This window comes from Schistocerca gregaria, chromosome 1 (assembly GCF_023897955.1).
Source record: "Schistocerca gregaria isolate iqSchGreg1 chromosome 1, iqSchGreg1.2, whole genome shotgun sequence".
Taxonomy (NCBI): Eukaryota; Metazoa; Arthropoda; class Insecta; order Orthoptera; family Acrididae; genus Schistocerca; species Schistocerca gregaria.
Window position 1 is genome coordinate 400,494,881 of NC_064920.1, and position 23,571 is coordinate 400,518,451.

Genomic DNA, 23,571 nt, shown 5'->3' on the forward strand with positions numbered 1-23,571 from the left:
AAGAAATCGCACAGGTAAGATTCATTTTCGAAAATACAGAGGCTCGCTAATTAAATCAGTTGTATCAGACAACATTGCATCAAATAACAGGCTCATATTTTGCTATGGATTTTACTTTCTCAGGTTTTTACTGGAAGAATTACACTCATCCTGAACATGTCTCGCAATCAGCTTGGAGGTTGGTTGGTTGTTAGATATGGGGGAAGGAAACCAAACAGCGAGGTCATCGCGCCAATCAGATTAGGGAAGGATGTAGAAGGAAGTCGGCCGTGCCCTTTCGAAGGAACCATCCCGGCATTTGCCTGAAGCGTAGTAATCAATGTCTAGCAGAGGACAACATTCCTTTCCGTAAAAATCAGGCACGTGAGGTATTCCATGGTGCACACTGATTACATAATATCGAAATTTCTGATGCGTTACGCCTCAGGTTAAGCTTTGCGTGTAGATGCTTTGAGTACAGGCTCTTACAGCACTTCCACGACGTTTTCTTCGTCCGGCGACAATTAACAGAACAGAAACTTAAGACTACCACAGTCCATTATTGACTCGAAACGGCTGTCCGGAAGAACAAACTTAGCTGTACAAATATTGACGAGTTTATCGTGAAGTGTATGTCTTGAAACAAGACTAGCAAACATAGTAAAACAGGACGGAATATCGTCTGCGGGTAAATTAAGTACCATTCCGGGTGTAGTGAGAGCTGTTCGTTTTAGTATGAGTGTTTCAAACGCATGTCGCACGTCTGTTTACTCTCAGATTTTTTCCTCAGCTCGTCAGAGAAATTGCATATCGGCTATCCGAGTTTGTAGAATTAGTTCTTTCCTTTCTCTGACTTCTGGGCGAAATATAAACAAAAAATGCGTCTGCTCCTAGGCGTCGAGTAAACGACGAAAACAAACAAACTTTGTGATTTTGTTTGAATCTCATCACACTCTTTTCTCTAATGCTGAATCATAAGGTACAGCCCCATTAACAACGAATAACTAATCACATAAACGACATGTTTCTGTTGACGTAACAGAGTCACAGCTTTTCAGAATTGCAAAAGGATTACAATAGTGGTGTTGCTTATCTCCTACATTGTTGAAAATACAAAATCCTTAGATGTGGGGAGTAGGAAATGCGCAGGAATGGGCATTCAGATAACAGGAGCAATGTTCATACACCATGTTCTTCGCAGATGATGAGGTAGTTGTAGCTAGTGAAGAAGATGATATCTGCTTTTTCCGAAGAATATTATCAGAATAACATGACAAGTGGGGATTGAAAATAATTTTTCAAAAGTCTGAATACCAGTGCAATGAAGAAAATATAGGAAACATTCTGTCAGAAGACGGAACAAGTAATATTGGGAAATACGGCAACTGAACAGCCCATGAATGGCAGCAGAATATTACCAAAACCCTCTGGTGAGAAGTAAAGAAGTGACCCTATAGAAGTGCTGTAGAGACTACAGCAATCTATGTACGCTGTGAGTTTACTGGAAAAGAAACCGCGTTGTAGGAACAGATCATCTCAGAAGAACTTGCAGAATATCTAGACAAGACCACGTAAGAAACACAACGATGAGGAAAATGAACAAGACTCAAGAAAGCGTCACAGAGTAAAAAACGGCAGCTCGCTTGATATGATTACACAGTTCTAATGATAGGTGAGAGAGACCAAAGAAGGTTTTGAAGTACCATCATCAGGGAAGAAGGAGAAGAGTAAACAGAAAGTTGCCTGCTTAGATGTCGTAAAGGAGACCGCGAGAAAAAAAAAATACAGGAAGACTATGAGACGTGGTATGATAGAAACGATGACGGCAGACAATGAGTGGGATGCGGAGACAATCGCCGGAATTCACAAGAGGCAAAAAAGAGTCATTTTTCTTTTCCCAACTCAGATCTGATGTTCTCAACTGGAGCAACTATATCATTGTTAAGAATCAGTTAACGGTACTATATTAAAAGGGAAATATACCAGGTGTATAAGAACACTATTAACTGAGCACTGAAGTAATAGTAATCACACCTGCTGGAGAAAAACAGAACTGAACATGAATAGTTTTTGCTTATTTTTGGAACTAAGTGCACTTTTTCCACTGACACTTTTGCAACTTTGAATGACAAAACTTATTTGAAGTGTCTGTATAAGATAATAAAATGATTTACTGCACGATTCTTAATTGTTGGTTTCTGTAGTGAACCAGTCATCCAACTGTCAAAAGACCGTCTCCCAAATTCTTCATTCGTCTGCATCTTACCAAGATAGTGTCTGCTTCTGTTTCGGAGTGATACCTTTGGACTGGCACGGGTGACGTCTTTCGACATTCATTGTATTCTGTCTCTAGTGTCGTCGTAGATATTGTCGAACTCTAACGTCCATTCTTCCGGTTTTCTTCTTCTCCGTGGTCCCTCGTGCGTAAACTGTGTGCTTCTTTGTGGTTTTCATGGGTGTTTCCGCTGTCATTGATCTCGTTGTCTTTCTAAAGTTCAAAAGTTTTCTGGCAAAGTGACTGTCTCATAATTCCTCATTGAATTTTGTGCTATGGCGCTATTTATTGTAGAACAGTGTTTTCTCCCGAACTTGATTCTTATCGATTCTTTCTGTATACTTCCCGTGCATAATTTCTGTTTGTGTAATAAAGATGGATAGACTTATGATGGGCTTAGAAATATTACAGACTGGCGGAGAAACTCGGCGTTTTCCCGGTATTTGTTTATAGCAGTGTGTCCACGCCCACATAACGCAGCGTCTGGCGTTGTGCTCAATGTTTATGACGTCGTGTCTTCTGGACTAAGTGTCATACAATGATATGGTTTTCACTTACATTCAGATGTATATGTGCGTACTGTCTATAAAATACAAGGTGTAACAAAAATTTACTACACTAATTGCCGGACACATTCCTCACACGTAGACGAGGAAATTATGTTATATGTACTTGGGTCTGTAAACGCTTTGTTTCCATGTTACACTTCATTTTCCCCAACTCATTAATAATGCAAAATACACATGAACAGAACGCACTAGCATACCACATGCAACTCTTTGTCACAGGAGACGTTCAATCTGTCCTCCGTGGTCATTTGATACAGTCATCAATCCGCCGTCGTTGTCAATCTCGGATGCGCTGATGTGTCCCTGGAGTATTGTGTGTGGTTTCACATTCTTCCACAATACGAGTACGGAGACACTGAACATCTCGTAGCAGGGTTCCATACAAAAGAGTTCTCAAATTCCCCCATAAATAAAAGCCCATTGGTTTTAGGTCCGGAGAGCGTGGAGGCCAGGCAACTGGTCCATCTCTACCTATCCATCCGTCACCGAATCTGTTGTTTAGGATGCTCCATCGTGCATGAAGTACATGTTTTGTCGTACAGCTAAAGGCACATCTGCTAACATATCAGGTAGAACATTCTCTACGAAATTATGATAACTTTGTCCGTTGGGCGTTGGTGGAGGAAACTTGAGGCCCTACCAACAATGCCGGCCCAAACACTGGCATAAAATTTTTGCTGATGACTTGCTTCAACAATTGCGTGAGGACTGACGTCTGTCCATACATGCCGATCGTGAACATTTACGATATGATCTAGTTGAAACTCGTTGAAACTAGTTGTAACATAGAAACAAAACATTTCGAGAGCCATGTCCATGTAACATAGTTTTTTCGTCTACATGTGAGGAACGTGTCCTGCAGTTTGTGCCGTACATTTTTGTTGCACATTGTATGTCGTGAATACAGTTAGTAGTAAACAAGTATTATATTATCAGATCTCATGTGATTCTTTTACTGCGTGAACAGCAGAAAAATAGTAAACTATAAACATTTTTACTTTCATCATTTTTGTAGGGGTTGCGAGCAAGTACAGATTTCATAATGGTTTGAAATTATCTGTAAAGTGCTCTCATTCTCAAATACTGGCTGATTAAAGTCTAGGAATTTACGCGTTACATGCTGCGCGCCTTACTCATGCCCACCACCACCTCTTTGATAGGTAGGTCGATCTTTTCCCCAAGTGATTGTTGCTTGAGACTAAGGTGTATGTGTACCAAGTTTGGTTGAAATAGGTCCAGTGGTTTAGGAGGATATGTGGAAAATACACACACACACACACACACACACACACGCACACACACACACACATATATGGGTGAGTGAACTACGGAATGCCCTAGGAAGAATATGGGAGAAAAGTATAAAAGATCAATCTATAAGAGAATGACATTAACTACAGAATATGTGCAACCATGGACGGAATAGCAGATCTAAGATCCAAGAGGTGACAGAAGGAGGGATGCATCAATCCAGTAGCTAGAGTTTGTTGCAAGTAGTTCTTCCTTCATTACTTTGAATTCAGTGAGGAAAAGTATGGACTTCCTGCTTTTAGCTCTGTTACCTTGAGGATTGTGTCACCTGTTTCCAATACTAAAATTTTGAACATGCGCGTTCGGACAATGCAATCTGCAGTACACATAGCCTTGCGTTGAGTAGAGTCGATCTGGGAATGCTAACTTTATTTGAACACCTTCAGTAATGTGTTATTCACTATTATGATGTTGTCACACTTCGCCTATATCTAGTACTAGATCCCTGCAGGAGAGAAGGAGCCCCACTTTGGTAGTATGCTGATTATGACATGTGGCTCGATGAAAACGCACACTGCACCAACATCTTGTACTCACAACTTCGATTCTCACTGCCGTGGCCAAAACACTGATCACTGTTCACGACTTGAAGCGTTCTAATACAGATTATACAACCGAATGTGCGTCTACAAATTTGGAGAACGGCTTTTCACCACCTGGCCTACAGAACATCAGCAGGTCCTGACGAAGTGGCCAGAGCGCGCACTATTTTTGCTTTCGTGTCGCGGGGCTCCTTTCCCCTTGCGACTACAAACGCCCCCAACTCTTCCTACCTTCCGTACTATTTATTAAACGACCACGCTACGTTACTAAGTCTTATCGTCATCTTGCACCGATTTATCGAATCGTTTCGGACGACCAACAGACTTATACTAACCACCTGTCAGAACACAAACATATAACGAGGGGCATTCGTTAAGTATTGCAATACATACTTTTTTTATGAAAGTTGGTTTTATTCAGGATTCCAGTACACCATATTATTCCCCATTCTTTTAGCCGGCACATCCTAATTTGTCACATAATATGCGTTCAATGCGACGACCTTACGCAACCTTGCTGGGAGGGCCTGTATGTTCGAATGATACCCCTCTATTGGCCGAAGTCGGAGCCAGCGTCTTGCTCCCCATCATCCACTTACTGCTTCCTGCTGAGTGCACCCTTCATTGAGCCAAACAGACGGAAACTGGAAGGCACGAGATCAGGGGTATAGGGTGGGTGAGAAAGAGCATTCCAATGAAGTCCTCTGAGCTCCCTCTCGGGTGCCCAGACTTGAGACAGGCCTTACGTCCAGTTAAGCATTCAGGTTTCCAGAATGAGATTTTCACTCTGCAGCGGAGTGTGCACTGATATGAAACTTCCTGGCAGATTAAAACTGTGTGCCGGACCGAGACTCGAACTGGGAACCTTTGCCTTTCGCGGGCAAGTGCTCTACCAAATGAACTACCCAAGCACGACTCACGCCCCGTCCTCACAGCTTCACTTCTGCCAGTACCTCGTCCCCTTTCTTCCAAACTTTACAGAAGCTCTCCTGTAAAGTAACTCAGTTGGTAGAGCACTTGCTCGCGAAAGGCAAAGGTCCCGAGTTCGAGTCTCGGTCTGGCACACAGTTTTAATCTGCCAGGAAGTTTCAAGCATTGACGTGTTTGACTGTAGTTCACCCATCACCTCGAATGTGAGTGTCCGTCCGCAGGTTCTAACACTGCACGAGTCACAGCTGCGTGTGGCCGCCTGGCACGCGGAAGATCGGACGAGTTTGCGCGACCTTGCTGCGGCGATGACACACGCCTCGTCCAACGACTCACCGTGCTTTTGTTCACTGCCACGTCTCCGTGGATATTCTGAAAGGGCCTATAAATATCTACGATGCTCTGGTTTTTCGCCAAAACAAACTTAATGACAGCTCTCTGCTTGGAACGCATCTCCTTTACAGACGCCATTTTGAAGGCCACCTATTGGAACTTCATGAAACTACATGGGCTGAGGAGAAAATATTCCACGATGTCCCACAACAAATTTCATGCGAAACTAGCCATGAAAAAAAGTGCTGCATTACTTAATCAACGGCCCTTGTATGTATGACCGGCTTGTCAGTTCTTTTGTTTTGCCATTTTTGGAGCTTTTTTCTCTAACTCTTCTGTCAACTTCAGAGAGCCAACGTCCACTCTTTCCCGTATTCACAATGAATTTACTCTCTTTCTTTAGTTAGAATAGCTGTTTCAAGATAAACGACTCCATTTTTTATGACTTCAGCACGTGCTAATATACAGAAACAGTATTTCAAAACGAGTAATAGTATAGACATTTCGCACGAAAGCAACAGTGTTAATGTCGAGACAATTATGGTACTTAAACACAGAAACAATTCTACTTCTGTGGTATTTCTTGTATCCGACTGTGAGAAAAGGTTTTTTTGTGCATAATTCCCGTCACGCACTACATTGTTGATTGCGGATGCAGATATAGAAACCTGCTCGCAACAGGTACGCATTTCTAATTTACTCTCAACTTTTCAAAATATTTATATAGGTTCAGACTTGGCTGTCGACGGATGGAGTCAATGATCCAAAACACCTTCTGATTATTTTTCACTTCCGTTGACAGATCTTGTAATGTAGGAATTATTATCAACGCTGGAGATGATCTTCAGAGAGACAGTAGCGAAGTGCTTCTTAGATCGTCAACATTTAGCGCTCTATGTTTAAAAGCAAAATGCGGATTTTTTGTTACAAGTCTCTTAAAAGCGCTGATTTTGGATGCTAGATTTTTTCGTAACTCCTGTTTGCCCTGAGGGGTGTTACGTATTTGTGTAAGCTTATCGCCAGCACAGCTTTCCGTTGCCCCAGGAGCAACATCTTGGAGGTTGTTTCCCTTTGGCTAGTTTGATTACTTTCCAGTAGCATATGCCATATTTTCGTAACTTACGTCTGTGTAATTTGAAATTCTACAGTCGTATGCAAAAGCTAATGACGAAGATAACTTTCGGATGCTACGTTACTGCCAAAGAGTCATATCTCTATGAAACTTAGGCCATATATTGAAAGAATTGTTACACTGTAGTTCAGAAGGTAACAGAAAGAAATACGAAGTGAAACGAACAGAAAAGACACTTTTATTCGACGATAGTACTTGCACAGAAGTCACTGCGATTCATAACGGTCGCTAGGACATTAGAAACGATGGGACATGGTTCTTAATAGGGTGTGAGATCACCACAGATGGCTATGCATTCTCTGGAACGTGCTCCCATTCTGCCCACAAGGTTTCATTCCTCCACCACCACGTGGACCTAATGCAATAAGTCTTCCCGAAGTACCACAGACGGGTGGGATTGGATTTAAGGTGGGAGAACCAGTAGGGCAGCCTATACGCCAAATATCCTCTCGTTCCAAGAACTCCTCGTACTGGGCTTCTGGATGCGGTCGCGTATTGTCGCCCTTGAAAATTACGTCGATGCCGAATGCACCAATGAAAAGTTACACATGTGGAAAGAGTGCAGTGTCGCAATAACGTTGACCGGTGAGCGCAGTGTTTTAAAAGCTTTGGAAGTCAGTACGCCCGTGCAACATTATGCTTCCCCGCACCATAACATCTAGACCACCGAAACGATCATTTTCAGCACTGTTTCTGCGTGCATCTCGTACCTTCATACAGCGAGAGGTGGGAACATGTTTAGTCCAGGGTACCATCATAAATCGCGGTGACTTCGATGTGGTTATTGACTTTAAGTAAAAATGTCATTTAGATTGTTTCAGCTACCTTCTGTAATATACTGTAGCAGTTCGGTCTATGTATGGCCCAAGTTTCATCGAGCTATGCTATTTAGCAGTGACACCTCATCCGAATGTTACTTTCGTCCATAAGTTCTGCACACTACTATAAGAGTACATACTGCTACTCTGTATTGCCATACTATAAATAAATATGTGGTTGGAGCTTCGCACTTCCAACAGCAGTATACAGCATATAGCTCTATAGTGAGCCTGAATTCCTGCCTACAGACTGGGGAGAAATGTGACGCGCATAGTTCCATCAATTAATCAGCCTAGTAGGGAGAAGTATAAAATTTATAAAGCAAAGTATTTAAGTCTCGTGCTTATCGTTCATAATTTTCTCTTTACTTATTGTAAATATAAACATTTTAAATTGTTATCTCGTTAAATCGTGAACAAAAATTACATACATGAAACGTAAGCTAAGGAAATACTTAAGAGTCATTATTCCCAAAATGGCATCGGAGCAAGCCGTAATGAATCTTTTTTTCTTGTTTGGTAATTGTGACGAAGTCCACAATCCATCTCATTTGTGTTAGTGGCGCATCACGCTCGGCTCATATCTTTCTTACTTGAAGATTGATGAGTATTTGTTGCGGCGCTGTGCAGTGACAACGAGCCCTCTGCGCAGAAAAATCATTTATGGAGATTTTGTTTGATTTTTCAGATTACCATACAGTGGCTTCATCGCTCTCTTCGTAAACCGGAGGCCTTGTTTACTTTTCTAAGGTTCCGCCCTCGCTCACATTGACACAAGACAATCATACGCTTCAAAAAGTGTACGAATGAATGTAACCCCCTGGAACGCACCTTTGTTTTTTATGGCATTTTACCTATGCTGTTTTGTTTCAGTTTTTATAATTCATTACTCAAAGTTTACACGGTCCAGATGTCACACAGATGTTCTCAAATGCAATGTCCATGCAGCTTCTTCTGTCCGTATACGTGATTCATCATTTGCGTAGGAGAGAATTTTCACGAAGCCCATCGACTCAGAAGTGACGCCATTCTTCACAAATGGTTCAAATGGCTCTGAGCACTATGGGACTCAACTGCTGTGGTCATTAGTCCCCTAGAACCTAGAACTACTTATACCTAACTAACCTAAGGACATCACACACATCCATGCCCGAGGCAGGATTCGAACCTGCGATCGTAGCAGTCGCACGGTTCCGGACTGCGCGCCTAGAACGGCGAGACCACCGCGGGCAGCCCTTCTTCACAAAACTTACGTTTTTATACATTAAGAATTTCGGAAGTTCTAGAAGTTGTTACTTTACTTTTCTTCACTAAAATTAAAATAGCAAAGAAGAGGTTGAAAATGAATGGTATGCCCGAATTTACTTTCAAACGTAAATGTCTAACCGTACATAGTCATAAATGACCTTACGACAATTCGTGTCTCACTACAACTGTTTCTAACATTCTCTTATATTTCTGTCTTGTGTCTTCATTTTCAATTTCAGTACGATTACATCCATCAGCCAGCGGTAATTTCAATGTTTTGGCGCTTTTTGTGATACTAGCAACAAAATCTGAGAAATTCTGCTCTTCCCAAGGAATCCCCTCCTCATCCGTCCTCGAGCCTCCATAGTTATGAAACATCACTGCCTATAAAGAAATAAGTTTTATTATGCAAACTGCTCCTGACCACGCAAGGTATTTAGAAATACTACCAAAGAAATAAGTAAACTGATTTGTTGGGAAGGATACTTACAGTCATAAGAGAGAAACAATGTGTTTTCTATTTTCTAATAATGAACTACTTGAAACTTTCACAAATACTCATTTTAGTTTCTCGCTTTACTGAACTCTACATTTCTTCTTCATTTACAAATATTTATCTGTTTACGTATCTTAGTGTCACATGAAGAATACATTATGTGAATGTGAGAAGGAATATACGTGGTAAGCTGAGAATTTACATAAGGGTGAAGCTGGTTACGTCTACATGAGATGATTCGTTTTATCCATCGTTCCACGACTAAAGTAGTTTCGCATTCATTCCAACAATATACTCATATTCTAACTCACACAAGAATACAGTACATTGATCAACAAGGAACGCTAAGGTTGCCATGCCCTTTGTGACGTCTGCTTTTCCATTAAACGTACACCGTCTAAACAGCAATTTTTTCTGCAAGTGTATTCTAAAAAAATTAAGTACTTCCGTTCGACAATGAGAGACAATAAAACGTAAATATTCATTATTCGCAGCCCTCTTGTGGGCAGCGATCTTCCCGTTGTTTCCGTATGCATTTGTTTCCATCGCTGCTGTGGGGACTCGGCGTATTTAACATGCAGCAATGAAATGTCGCGCCGTCTGTGCAAATGCAGATCGCGCGCCGTTGCATGTTTGCGGCTGGCGCAGGCCCGCGCTCTGGCGTGCGCTGCAGCCAACTAGGTGCTCGAGAAAAACGATGAAAGAACGGAGCGCGCGCACCATCTGTCGGCCCTGCGGTGCACTACCATGCTTTTTTAAATGCGCCAAATTTAAAAGCGCGGCGCTGCCGTACACGTTCTCCGCCCACCTACGTGGCCGCTCATTTTTGGAGAATGTAGCGGGCACGCCCCTTTTTCAGACTTAAGACTTCCTGTGCATTTTAAGCGCCGGACAGCGCCGGTAAGCGAGCTTTTCGGCTACGCTACAAGCCGAGCCCCGTTTTATACTCCGTTTTGTAGTGCCTTCTTTGTCTTTTGCCGCACTGTTCCTTGCTGTGTGATAGTAATTTTTCCCCTTACGAATGCAGTAAATTATGAGGTTAGGAAAGCACATTCACAATTTAACGTTTGTAAACCACTTATTAAGTATGCTAATTTGGTGCCCTCAATATAAAGACAAGATTTTGTCTTGCAGTATCCGTAGTCAGCAAATTAAATTGCAAGAAGGAAAGAGACGGTTCAAAATATAACGTAGCTTTAGCAACGTAGATTCACAAAGTAAATCGTTTCAGTTGATTGACAACACCCGAGAATGTAGCGAAAATGTTTATCATTCAATTTCTTTTTCTTCTTCTTCTTTAAGCATCTCGTCCTCCAAGAACACTGGCAATCTGCTCTCTGTATATGGTATCCCTGAAGAATGATTACGAATAATGAAGTTCAAACCACTGACTTAATTTCTTGAACCAGAATTATCTTGTACGTCCTAGACAACGTCTGCTGTCAATCTTTCCTTGAAATATTAATTGCAACAGGTGGTATTGTCGCGCATTATATTGCCAAAGTATTCGAGTTTCTTCTGTTCATGATTTTGAGAATTGTAAATACTTGTTGACACGCCGCAGTACTGCCACATTTGCGACTTTATCTGTCTACGGTATCGCCAATGTCCTTCGACACGCCTGTGTTTGAAATGCCTCCGGTTCCTTGCCTGTGCTGTCTCCGTGACTGAACTCCTTAGAGCAGAATATTGAAGACGTAATTTCGGAGTAGTCGAGTACCAAGTGTAATACTTGTACCACGGATGGTCAGAACTTCTTTCATTTTCTGGAATGAACTTCCGGTGTGTTCCCGAGTGCAAGAGTGTCCCGAAATTCAACTCGGTTTCTGCCGATAATCATCCATTTTCCCTTCTTGACGTTTAAAGGACAAGATGTGGTGAAAACAGTTTTTTTTTTCTAAAATCGTTCCGTGTTTCTGATAGTTGCACATCGTATTTAGGGTAGCCAATAGATGGAAGGGTGCTGATAAGTTCCATGTTCTGCAGCAACAAGTGGTGATGTTTTCAGTTATGGTATTCTATCATAAATTTGTTGCTGTGTGAAGTCACAGTAATAGTTTATGGTATCCTCTGTTCACGCTGTTGAATACGACAATCAAATAGAAAACAAAAGAATCACAAAAAAGTAAAGGAAAGAGTAAAAGTGACCTGTCAGTAAATTAAATAGGGTTTCAGAAAGTAAGTTTTCGATTTATCTGAAAGGGTAAGATTACCTTCAGTGTTTGTTAGTCGTTTCGGTTTATGGCAATGAGACATGGTCTTTTAAAGCAAGTACTATACAAAACGGATGGTAGCTCCGGGAGCAATGAAGATAAGGATGTTAGGAACTAGTAGCGGAGAAAAGGCAACAAACAAAATGATGAGGAAAGAAACTGAAGTGAAAGATGTAATTACTGCAATATTGAAGGAGTTGAGGAGCACATTTATCCAGTTGTGTGGATAGTAGATCGGCCAAGAAAGTTTTTTACTAGGTTCCTAAGGATAAGAAATTACCGAGAGGAAGACGTAACAGAAGTTTTATTACTGACATCATAATTATGTATGGGAAGCATTGATACAGCTGAAGATCGTAATGCATGTCTAAAGGAAGTCTTTATCAAGAAGTGGAGGTCAAATGGCTTATAATTATATGAACACTGAATTTATTCCGGAGACCAGTTATGGAGCATTTGGGACATTCTTATTCCTGACAACGTCTTAGCTCGTTATACTTTTTGAGTTCCAGCACTCATAATTTATGGGCTGACGGCTTTCGCGCTACGAGGAATAGTAGTGGCAAGCAGTTGCAACACTGGAACCTCGATCTAAGAGCTTTGTGTGGGATCCAATGATAATCCATTTAAGGCAACAATCGTTGCCTTATTATAAGACAGTCCACAACGTATACAGTCGGCCGTCGTCAAAGAAATTCAATCATGGGATCCTTCTCGCATTTCTCATTGCATATGCGTCGACTCAAACCAGATGTATGCAAAGTTTCATCGAGTAAGCTGTGTATGTCGGTTTGTATTCGCAGACACCATCCTACACGTGTCTTGCATACTACCAGAGTAGAGGGATTGTGCTATGTAACACTGATATAACATCATACAAGAGAGCAGAAACTTCTTTTCCTCTTTCAAGGTACCTCTTACCTACAATTCTCAGCTGTTCAGTTGCACCTCTTGTACCTTTCCGTCCTCTACATCCACACTGTTCCTCTGCAATACTTTTCTCCAGTCTTCCGCGAAGTCTTCTATTTATCACTGGTAGCAAATCTTTTGCTGCATGAGAGATCACAATTATGGTTCTAAAATCGTCACATTTCTTGGCACTGCTTTTCATCTCAATCCGTATCGTTATTCCCGAAAAATAGTCATCCGTCCATTCACGTTTTTCATGTATCTTATTACATAGCTAAGTTAGTTCTTCACACCACAATTCCCAGGGTTCTTAACAACTCCGCTGGTAATCCATCAGTTCCACTTGCTTTGTGATTCTTAATTTCTGTTACAGCCCTCTCTGCTTCTCCTTTTAGGATGCAGCATACTTTATACTCTTCTGAACCCGCCTCCTCTTCTAATGATCTGCCTTATACAGGCTCTCTACATATTCTCGCCACCTTTCCAACATTTCCTCCAGTTTGTGAACCATAGTACAATCTTTCTGTTCCCACTCTTGTCTTTCTTTACTTCAAAGACTAGGTCAGCAAATAATTTATACATCATTTCGTATTTTCCTTTCCTTGGAGAAAGTCTTTGATAGAGTATGTGGAATAAATTAATGGACATTCTAAGGAAGAATGGTAACGACTGGAGGGGTAGAGGTTTAACTAAGAACCTACTCTTTAAACAGAAAATACGAGTACAGACTGGTACTGGGATGACGGAGGTAAGCACATTTAGAAGGGGAGTGAGACACGGCTGTTGTCCCTCCCGTCCCCCCCTCCTCCCTCCCAATACTGTTTACCACATATTTGGAGCATATTATTCAGAAATGTTTGAAACGAAGGTTGGTGGTAGGAGGATAAAATGTATTCTATTTGCGTATGGTTTTGGTGTTTCTGGCAGAAAGCGAAGAAAACTATGACCCAAATGATAGGGTTCTGTAATAAATTCACAATGAGAATAAATAAGAAAAACACAAAATGTATTGTGATAAGTGCAAGATAAGTAAGAACAAATATAAAGTTAGAACAAGGAGATATGGAACAAGTTGGTGCTTAAAATATCTGGGAAGCATTATTACAGCCAATATGAGATGTAATTAGGAGGTCAAAACACGTATAGCAACAGGCAAGGATCCATTTAATAAGGGGAGGTAACTTCTATTTGGACGCATGGACAGGGATCTCAGGAAGAGACTGGCGAAGTGCTATAAATGAAGCTTCGCATTATATGGAGCTAAGACATGGACACTGAGGAAAGAGGAAAAAGAAGGATAAAGCGTTTGAGATGTGGATTTGGAGGAAAATGGAAGGGATAAAATGGGTAGAGAAAGTCAGAAATGAGAAATTGCTGAGAAGAGTGGGGGAGAGAGTGAAATTTTAAAGGAGATCAGGAAGAGGAAACGCAGTTGTCATGGACATTAGATGAGAAACGATTTTTTGCTGATGGATGCAGTGGAGGGAAGAGTGAATGGCAGAAGAAGAAGAGGACGCGGAAAATACCAGACAGTGGATAGTATAAGAATAGGAAGCAATTTTGAGGAAACGAAGAGAGTAGCAAATGACAGGAGTGCATGGATGGCTACATGTGGAGACTTGCTCTAGGTAGTGATGGTGATGATGAAGAGAGCATATACAATGAACTGCACATTGCACAATTTCAGTGATGCCTCTTTACCGAAGCTTCTAGGTCCAGGATTAACATCTTGGTTCATCATGTTGGATGTTTGCTGCAAATTGGTGGAGGAGAAATTGTTCTCCATCACAACACTTCCGATTCATACAAAACACTCGTTCACGGCCAGTGGATCGAGCAGAACACAGTCCGTAGGATGACCGAGAAAGTGTGTAGAGCTCAGTTCTGGTTGGGTTCTTTCCGTCGAATCTTAGCTAACATTGGACCTCCATGACTGCTTAGGAGCTGCAAAGTATACTCCTCGGACAATGAGCACATTTACCTGTCGAACTGGTTCGTACCCTCACCAGCAGAATTATGCTCCATTTTAAATGCATCGCTAAACTAAAATTTTCATTACACCCTGAATTCAACATTGTTGTTTATTTGTTACTATTCTTCCTCTGTTGAAAATGAACCTCAAATCTATAGAATACGTGATGGACTTTCATAGTGTATCACTTTTAAATATGTCCGCTGTGTGTTTCATAACTGCATGTCATATCGTGTTTTAGTGGACCAACACATCCGGGAAATGTGGTGCACGGATTAAGCCACTGGTTCCCATTCACTAGGGATGGTGGAATAAATTTAGATCAGACTTTCCAGACAGCTGGTCGTTGGCGGTATATTAAACTCCAATCATCATTACGTTTTATTAGGGCAACAGACTTAATGATTTGTGAGGAATGTAGCTGTCGATAAATAGAATAGCTGTATGTCGTCAGAAGAACGAGTTAAGTCATTCTCACTAAAACTGTTGGACGGACACACAGTTTAAATGTATGATGATTGTATACTTCATAATAGGACATCATTTACTGTCGCTGAGAAAATAAACACAATTCGTTCTGTCTTCTTTCCTGCAGAATCAGTTATTGTGTTCGTTCAGTTTTGCAGCTATAAATGCAGCAACGGTTGTCACTTCATTATTATTTTTATCCACAGCTGATGTACTCTTATCTCCTTGAAAATAGAATGCAGGTTAACATGTTACTATAATAAATATAGCCTATTTTTGTCGTTAGTTATTTTCAATCCATAACAACAGTCTTTTGGGTAACTAATTATCTTCACATGGTCAAAAAATATATTTTTACACATGTGCCTTACACAACAGCTGATGGATCACAACAGAGAGTCATTTCACTGTTTCAAATAGGAAGTAGACATCTGTCTTAGAGGAACTTACCAGTCAAAGCTTTTTTTGCTGAAACGTATAAAATGCATGTTGCGACTATCTGAAGATTGGTGGGTCACTCATTCCAAATTAGCTATGGGTCATAAGTAAACAACATCACAAAGCAATTGTATTTACCATACTTACATTAAAATCTAAAAACGTTACTCTTTTAGTTGCCTGATAAAATGCTGGAGTGGTTTAGTTCTCGTCATATCTGCCCAGACAATCACATGGAAAAATACACAGTGGAACGACTCCATAATTTTAAATAACTAATTGCTAGTTTTTAAAATGTGCTGTATTTCAACTTCAGTACACTAACAACGAGTTGAAGATGACTTGTTCCGCAGGCAGTATCGGTACTGTGTCAACCGCGAGATGCGATACATTAAAACTGAAGCGAAGAATTATTGACACTTTTTTCTTAAGATCATTGCTAAATACTGCATACGTTGCTACAGATATATCGATAACATAACAGTGTCAAACAGTTTTGCATTCCTCTTTCTTTTCGACGACCTTTGCGCGACTATTGCAATACATTTATGAGTCATTTTCTAGTATGTTGTAGTAAGTATGAAGATCATTATCGTTGTTCCACAGTAAAGCGTGTACGGTCAGACGACATATATCACTGTCAGATGGAGAAAAATCGGCCAGTATTCACCTCATGTCGGCTTCTATTTAAGAAGAAGGGAAGAAAGGAAGGAAAGGGAGATTATTTTTTTCCACAGAACGCATAATGTTAAGCCCTTGACATGTCCTTTACAGATACAGCACCAGCTCATATTGAAAGAGGACGATGAAGACACGGGCCAGGACAGTCCAGGAAACCATCTTAACTATATCAGGGAATCAGGGGAAGGTCGGCGAATCTAAAACTTACTTGTGGAAATGAACAAAATATTTCAGCTTTTGGAGGAGAAAACTGGTGATTGAAATTACGTGAAAAAATCTCACCGTAGCGAAAAACACCTTTGTTTTAATGATTACCACCCAAATTCGTATAACATATCCGTGACACTCCTTCCTCTATTTCGTGATAATGAAAACCGAGATGCCTTTCTTTGGAGTTTCTCGGTGTCCTCCGTCGGTCCTATCTGAGAAGAATCCCACGTAGCTGTGCAGTATACCAGAAGAAGACGGACGAGCATAGTGTAGGCAGTCTGGTAGATTTCTTGCATCTTTTAAGTATTCTGCCAAAAAACTAAAATAAATTGCAGTCTATGGTTCACCTACCACACAACATTTTCTGTGTTATGTTTTCAATATAAATTGTTTGTATTTGGAGTTCATCAATATTTACTTTAAATACGAACATTTTTAGTTAGGTTTCACTGTGACTTACTAACATCGAATGAAACATCAGGTTTACAGTTACCAGTCGTTGTGACTGTTTCTACGGGACGTACGTATGTAAGTCGGGTAGATGCTTTGAGATTAGGGCATCAGCAGTGGCCGCCTCTCCTGCATGCAACTAAGCACCATGTTAATAACGCAAGTACCGTTAAGCATTCTATATACCCAACCAAATAGGCAAAAGCTGTACGTCCTTGAAATTCTACAAACACGAAAGAAACCTACTTGAGTCCATCACAAATGACAATAACTCACATACAGACACAAGCAAATTGCTTCTCTCATCCCCTTCGTATTTATCAAGAATTTGTTAATTATTTGCGTTTTTCTATGATAGTTTCTGAATTAATAATTGACTGACATGGCTCTCAAAACCCAATAAATATATCCACACACCAATATTTCGTTCTACGTTTATCCGTGTCTATATAATTCACAATCCATGTGTCACTTCAACCGTTGCTTAGATACAGGTATAAGCTTAACTACCAACAGGTCTGGCAGAGTCACAACTGTGAACTCTCTCAGTCTTTCCTTAGATATAGTATGTAATAGATGGATTCTTAACAAGCCATAAATCCGCGGTAATCACAACTGAGCTCTCTTTCTCTCTTTACTTTCGCCCTCTATCTCTCTCCGTTCCTTCCTTCCTCTCTCTCTCTCTCTCTCTCTCTCTCTCTCTCTCTCTCATTGCCAGTATAATATCAAATAATAAGTAAGTTGTTAGAGACATAATGTTGCCACTGTTGGCAAAATGACTATCTCATATGCTCTTCACCCTTAATATTTGTAACAGGCCATCCTGATAAGTAAAGGTGCACAAAGTATTAAGTTATGCTAAACCTGACGACTAGAGATTTTTAAACTTATATTTCTGTTTATCTATGCAATCTAATATGACTACAATGGTTTGACTCTTGTTTCAAAATAGTATCTTTGTTTTATTGTATATTCTTTGAACTTACTAGAGTCTAGACGCCATCTTTGCTTCCACCAATGTTTATCATCTGTGATAGTTTATGTGACAAGAAAAGGAGCTTGTGACAATTTGAGCTATTTTTACTTTTACATTTACATTTTTGCTCATTCTTTCAATCAAAAACCTCCACAAAACTCATGAGCCCTATAAAGAAACATTATTTTTGTTGTCTTCTTGTTTTTGTCATGTTCTACTAGACGCTGCCAGAGATTACCCCAAGGTCGTAACACAAAACCCACATGTCGACTTAATCCATATAAATCCACCCGTAGATGGAGGTTTAAACCTCTGAAACACATCGAGGAAATAAATTTTTTGTGATCGGCAAGAGTAAATTTTATGTTTCATTTGACACTAGGTAGTTACATGAATCAATGACTTTTAATTTATGGTATTTATCGTATAACCGAAATATAACACATTTTAGTACTCATTTGGAAGACCTCACATTTTTATTATTTAGTGTCAGAGATCACTTTTCGCATAATGCATGTACCTGTTCTAAATCAATTTGCAATTCGTTTTCATCTTCTGATGACTTTGTTGGATTGTTAGATGCCATCACCTGAAACAATCTAAGAGAGCTGCTCAAGACATTTTTTAAGGAACTTACAGAGAATAAGAAAAGCAGCGAAACCTATAACACTCCCTTGGGGAACATCATATATCACTTCGGTTTCATTAGATGACTTCCTTCTCTTTCCTTAAAAGTTTTTCACACTCCGCTCAGTATGTCATTTCCAGCTCCTTAAAGTTTATTTTTGAAAAATCTTTCCCCTTTTTTCATTCTCTGAGATGCTGACAGTTACTATGAGACGTGATCTTTCTGATAAGAAATCACGAATCCAATCGAACAACTGGGACGATACTCCATAGGCACGAAGTTTTATTAGTATCGCTTGCGGGGAACGATGTCTTCTCGAAATCTAGAAATATATAATCAGCTTGAGATCTCTTGTCACTTATTCTCAAGTGTGAATAAAGAGCTTGTTGAACGATATTTTCTGAATCCATGGTGGTTATGTATCATTAGATAGTTTTCCTCAAGATCTTTCATAATGTGCAGTTTAAATTCCGAAAAAGTTCTCAACAACATTCAGTTGCAATAGTTAGACCTTTACAATTGATTATAGATTATTCAACTACAACACAATAAAATTTCCGCAGAGTGGCATGTAAGTCACTGAGTGATAAACCACAGATCACAGAAAAAAATGATTTTTCACTTATGTGAAGATCGCTCAGATAACATAACTTTTTTTGTTTGTTTTTGTAGCCTCGTACTGTCTCCGGGCATAGTGCTGAGGCTGGATGGCTCCCGTCAGCATATTTTGATGACCAGCTATGAAGGTAAGCAGTATGCAGCGTTTTACTTGTTTTAGTTTTAATTTGAGCCACACAATATTGTACTGGCCACACAGCTGATCATTAGTCGTAACGTTATCCTGTACTGAATATTTTACCTTTGACTTAGTCACTATTGTGACAGAGATTTTGTAAATATTCAGTTCTCAAGAATACGCAGTTTGTCCACTGTGACTGTGTACAAGAGCTTAATCCACATGCCCCTTAAGACGTTTTTCCTTTTGGAATGACAGCATTCCGCCAAATCGACTCCCATTTAATTTCGGCACATATTCCATTTTGTTCAATTCGTTATTGTTTTCGTACATAACCATTTGGGATTAAATTGACTGATTACAAAAGTTGATTTTAACCAGTGTTCGTTCTTCTCCTTCCTTAAAAGTTTTTCACACTCCGCTCAGTATGTCATTTCCAGCTTCTTAAAGTTTATTTTTAAAAAATCTTTCCCCTTTTTTCATTCTCCGAGATGCTGACAGAACTATAGCGCAAAAATATGATTAATTAATTTATCTATTTATTCACCTAGGGATAATCTTACAATGATATAACATCTACGACTGGTCGCTTCTGATGTCATTGGTTGATATTAAAATGTTTCTCGACTTTTTACTTCGGCGCTGTTTCCTGCTTGTTTCTGCTTGCCAGAGTAGTATCTTTCATGTTACCGTTTTTGCTAGAATTGAAAACCACATAACTTAATCTAATAATAATAATGACACTATTATTTAAGTGTTTTTCTTCGTTAATTCAACCAATTACACGGTATTACCAATACGATCTTTCGTATTTTTATCTTCAGAAAAAGTCTGTACAAGATGTAATGTGAACGATTTCCTATGCTGTTAACTAGGACGTAAGATGTATGCCGGTACTCAAGTTCTTCTCTAGACGTTTGCCGCCTAGGTCGCCAATATCGTTATAGTTACGAATGAAATGTAGCTACTTTTATCGTAGCAATAATTATTCACGATTACTGTCAGCGTTACAGAAATATGTATACACACGATAGAAATGGGTCACACTGAAGTTTTGTCTTAGCGAAAAGCATACACAAAACATATTGGATTCACGTAAATTTTCATTTTAATATTCGCTACATATTATAGTTTTAAGCTTTCTCTTCGAATTTGTGTTTCATTCTTTACAATTAAGCCATGTATATCACATTTCATTTCCTATTTCATCTGCAACAGTTTTTGTCATTTTGTGGCAAAGCTTTTACACTTCCTTCCTTTTTTCCTTCTCTTATAAATCAGACATCAGATAAATATTACACACTTTCTTCTCAAAAAAGTTATTAGAAATAATTACAGATAGGAAAACTGTAAACAAACAACAATGATGATAACAGAAAAAATTCAGTAAGTATACAAAATTAATATTTCTTACGTCTATCAGGAGCCATTAAAATAAGAATGCAGCCAGAAACACTGAGTGCTTTTACTCTGGAGAGCATTCATTACTATTATATGACAGCGGTCTTACATGAGCGATACCAAGAATTTCGCTGACAATACCGTTTCCTTGTCTTAACTAATATACGATGAATCCGTGGCTCTGAACTTATATTCCGAATAAGATTTTTTAGACGCATACAGTGCTATTGGCACGTTTCTGCTCTTACGCAGACTCACATGTCTGCATCGTTGTCTTTACCAAATGTGCAGCTTCACTTTTCATCAATATCTGGACTACTCATCCCTTCCTCGCTAATACTTCAGTCAAAGAATTAATGCTGTTTGATTTACTTATATCTACTTAACGGCTGAAATTAAATCAGTTAACATCCCGTCTAAGCCTAAATTCTCTACAAATTCTCTACTGCTAAATTTCCCGCCACTTTTTCGTCTTGTACTTGGCTGCAGAGAAGTATGTACTCGTATTTTCAGGCTAAAAGTCCCTGCTAACGGCCATGCTCCCTAGCGACTCAAACGTATATGTACTTCACATTCTCTGCCAAAATATTCATTCCTTCGTAAGTTCAACTATCTTGATATCATTTTGAATATTTGTGTGGCAAATAATAACTGAAATTTAGAAATCTGGAATTCTGTTCAGAAGACGTATTCAGGTCATAAAGGATTTTTTGCGTTGTTGACACCGTGAAGGTGCCGTAGAGCAAACGTAATTAATTGAATGAAAGTAACTAAATTCTGACAATACTTCACGACGTTTAGTTTCTCATACTAGATAAAAACCACTAAAAATGATGCAACATGCAGTTTTCCACGTGGACATAGTTGTCTCTCTGTTACTCAGTTTCGTCAGAAATTTTTCGGTCTCTGTTTTTCTCTTATAACACTTCCGACAGCAGAAACGAGAACTTTCAGTTGACACCGTTATCCGAATGCGCCTCACTTTTTACAGATATCTTGAAAAGTGGGAAGAACCTAGATTAACCCACGTCATCCACAGAGACGGTTTGCGGAAGGAACGGTCACTTTGGTACAAACAAGTAACACAAAATTTTGAAACTTTTGTCATCCCTTAACACCAATGCTCGGAAAAAAAAGGTTCACGAAAATGTTGATATGACGTTACCACACCAATCAAGTTTAACACAAAATGAAGGAAAGAAGGAACAGAAGAATCTAATAAACATGAAGGCAAATGAACGAATAAATATTGAATGGGTTAGAAATATAGGTCTCGGTAACATCCAACAGATTTATAGAGACTCACTATACTCATTAACTTCTTTAATCCAAACTAGTTTCTTAATAAAATTAATAACTAATGTTTTCCATTGCATTAAGACGTATATGTTTCTCACACAATATTAACGGATGTAGTCTCACTTTTTCTGCGATTGACGTGTTATTAAATTCTACCTTACCCAAGTGTAAGACTATATTCACCATTTAATGATCTCCATATATTTTTTTCAGCTTATATCCTTACCTTTCTTCTCACAAATCCGAATATATGAATTGCTGAGATGCTCACAGTTAGTTGCCTTTCGGCCACGAAGAATGTATTTCTAACTTGGATTCAACAGTAAATGGTGGTGAACGTAGACTGTTAGCGTGTGGTGTCACTTAACTATAATTTCTTTTACTTGGTAGTAGACTTCTTTGAAGGATAAACAATTTTTCGAAATCGTTCGATAAAACGATATTTCCATTTCTTAGCGCTTGCTTACTACAACAGAAATTTTAGAGTTCTACGCTAATGCTGGCATCCAGAGCAACAGTGGAATCTTGAAGATGTGATAAACATGTAACAGCAAAATTCCAAACGAATCTAGCTCATAATACCTGGGTAACGTAATGCGAAGGATGAGGACGAATAATTTTTCTAATCTAATTGACATGCTGTACATAATTATGGAAACTTTCCGTCTCAGTCTCATATTTACTTAATTGCTTGATGACAAAATTTTTCATGCAGTCGGGAAAAGATTATAGTCTAATAACTAAGCTGTATAATTTAACTGTTTAAAATACAAAAATAATGTCCTATTTTCTCGTTTAACATTTTCTTATTTTTTATTTTTTATTTTTTTTATTTTTTTTATCTGTAACTTTAGTTTTTATTTTCTTCAAACTTATTCCTACATCCATGTATTTTCAGAAATATTTACAATTTGCATAGTTCATTATGAGTGGACCAGAAATAACTATGCATCTACCATTTCAACATTTAAGCAGTGACGTTTTGCGCATACATACGACTTTCGTATTTATTTATTTAACCTAATCTGATTAGGGTCATCAGACTCTCTCTTACATGGAACCAGGGTTTCACACATACAACATAGTTACATAAGAAATAACAGTTTTAATATGAAAAGTAGTGTTAACATAATTTTAATGCCGCTGAGGACAGTGTCAATATATAATGTTGATTATGAACTAACAGAGTGAATGCTGGCATTGCTTCTACTAATACTGCTGCCATTAATGTTAGTAATAATGACAGTAATAACAGTAGCGATCGTGACAGATATAAAAAGAATGTGTAGATACACAAAATACATGTTTTTCTGATATAGCGAGTTCTGGGGAAAAGAAATTTAAGGACACTGCACCAGTACGAATACTGGAAAATGGAGCTCTGGTTTTGAAGAAGTGATGTACAGAGGTAACGAGGGCGTACAGTGAGAATGGCAATCGTCATTGTCGCTTTAGAAGACATGTCATTAACGGTATTCTGAAGCTGGAGATGTTACTCAGTTCTCTAACATGATGCGGGAGCTTGTACCGGAGGCGGGTTTCTGCTTCTGGGAAGGTCTC

The 23,571-nt window shown here is 39.3% G+C and overlaps 1 long non-coding RNA gene across 1 annotated transcript in view; it reads left to right on the forward strand.

Moving 5' to 3' along the window:
- LOC126349173 (uncharacterized) overlaps positions 1-23,571 on the forward strand; it is a 143,220-nt gene that overhangs the window by 84,884 nt on the left and 34,765 nt on the right. The window contains exon 6 of the long non-coding RNA XR_007565181.1: positions 19,248-19,321. This is a non-coding gene — a long non-coding RNA (uncharacterized LOC126349173). The remainder of the gene's footprint in view (positions 1-19,247; positions 19,322-23,571) is intronic.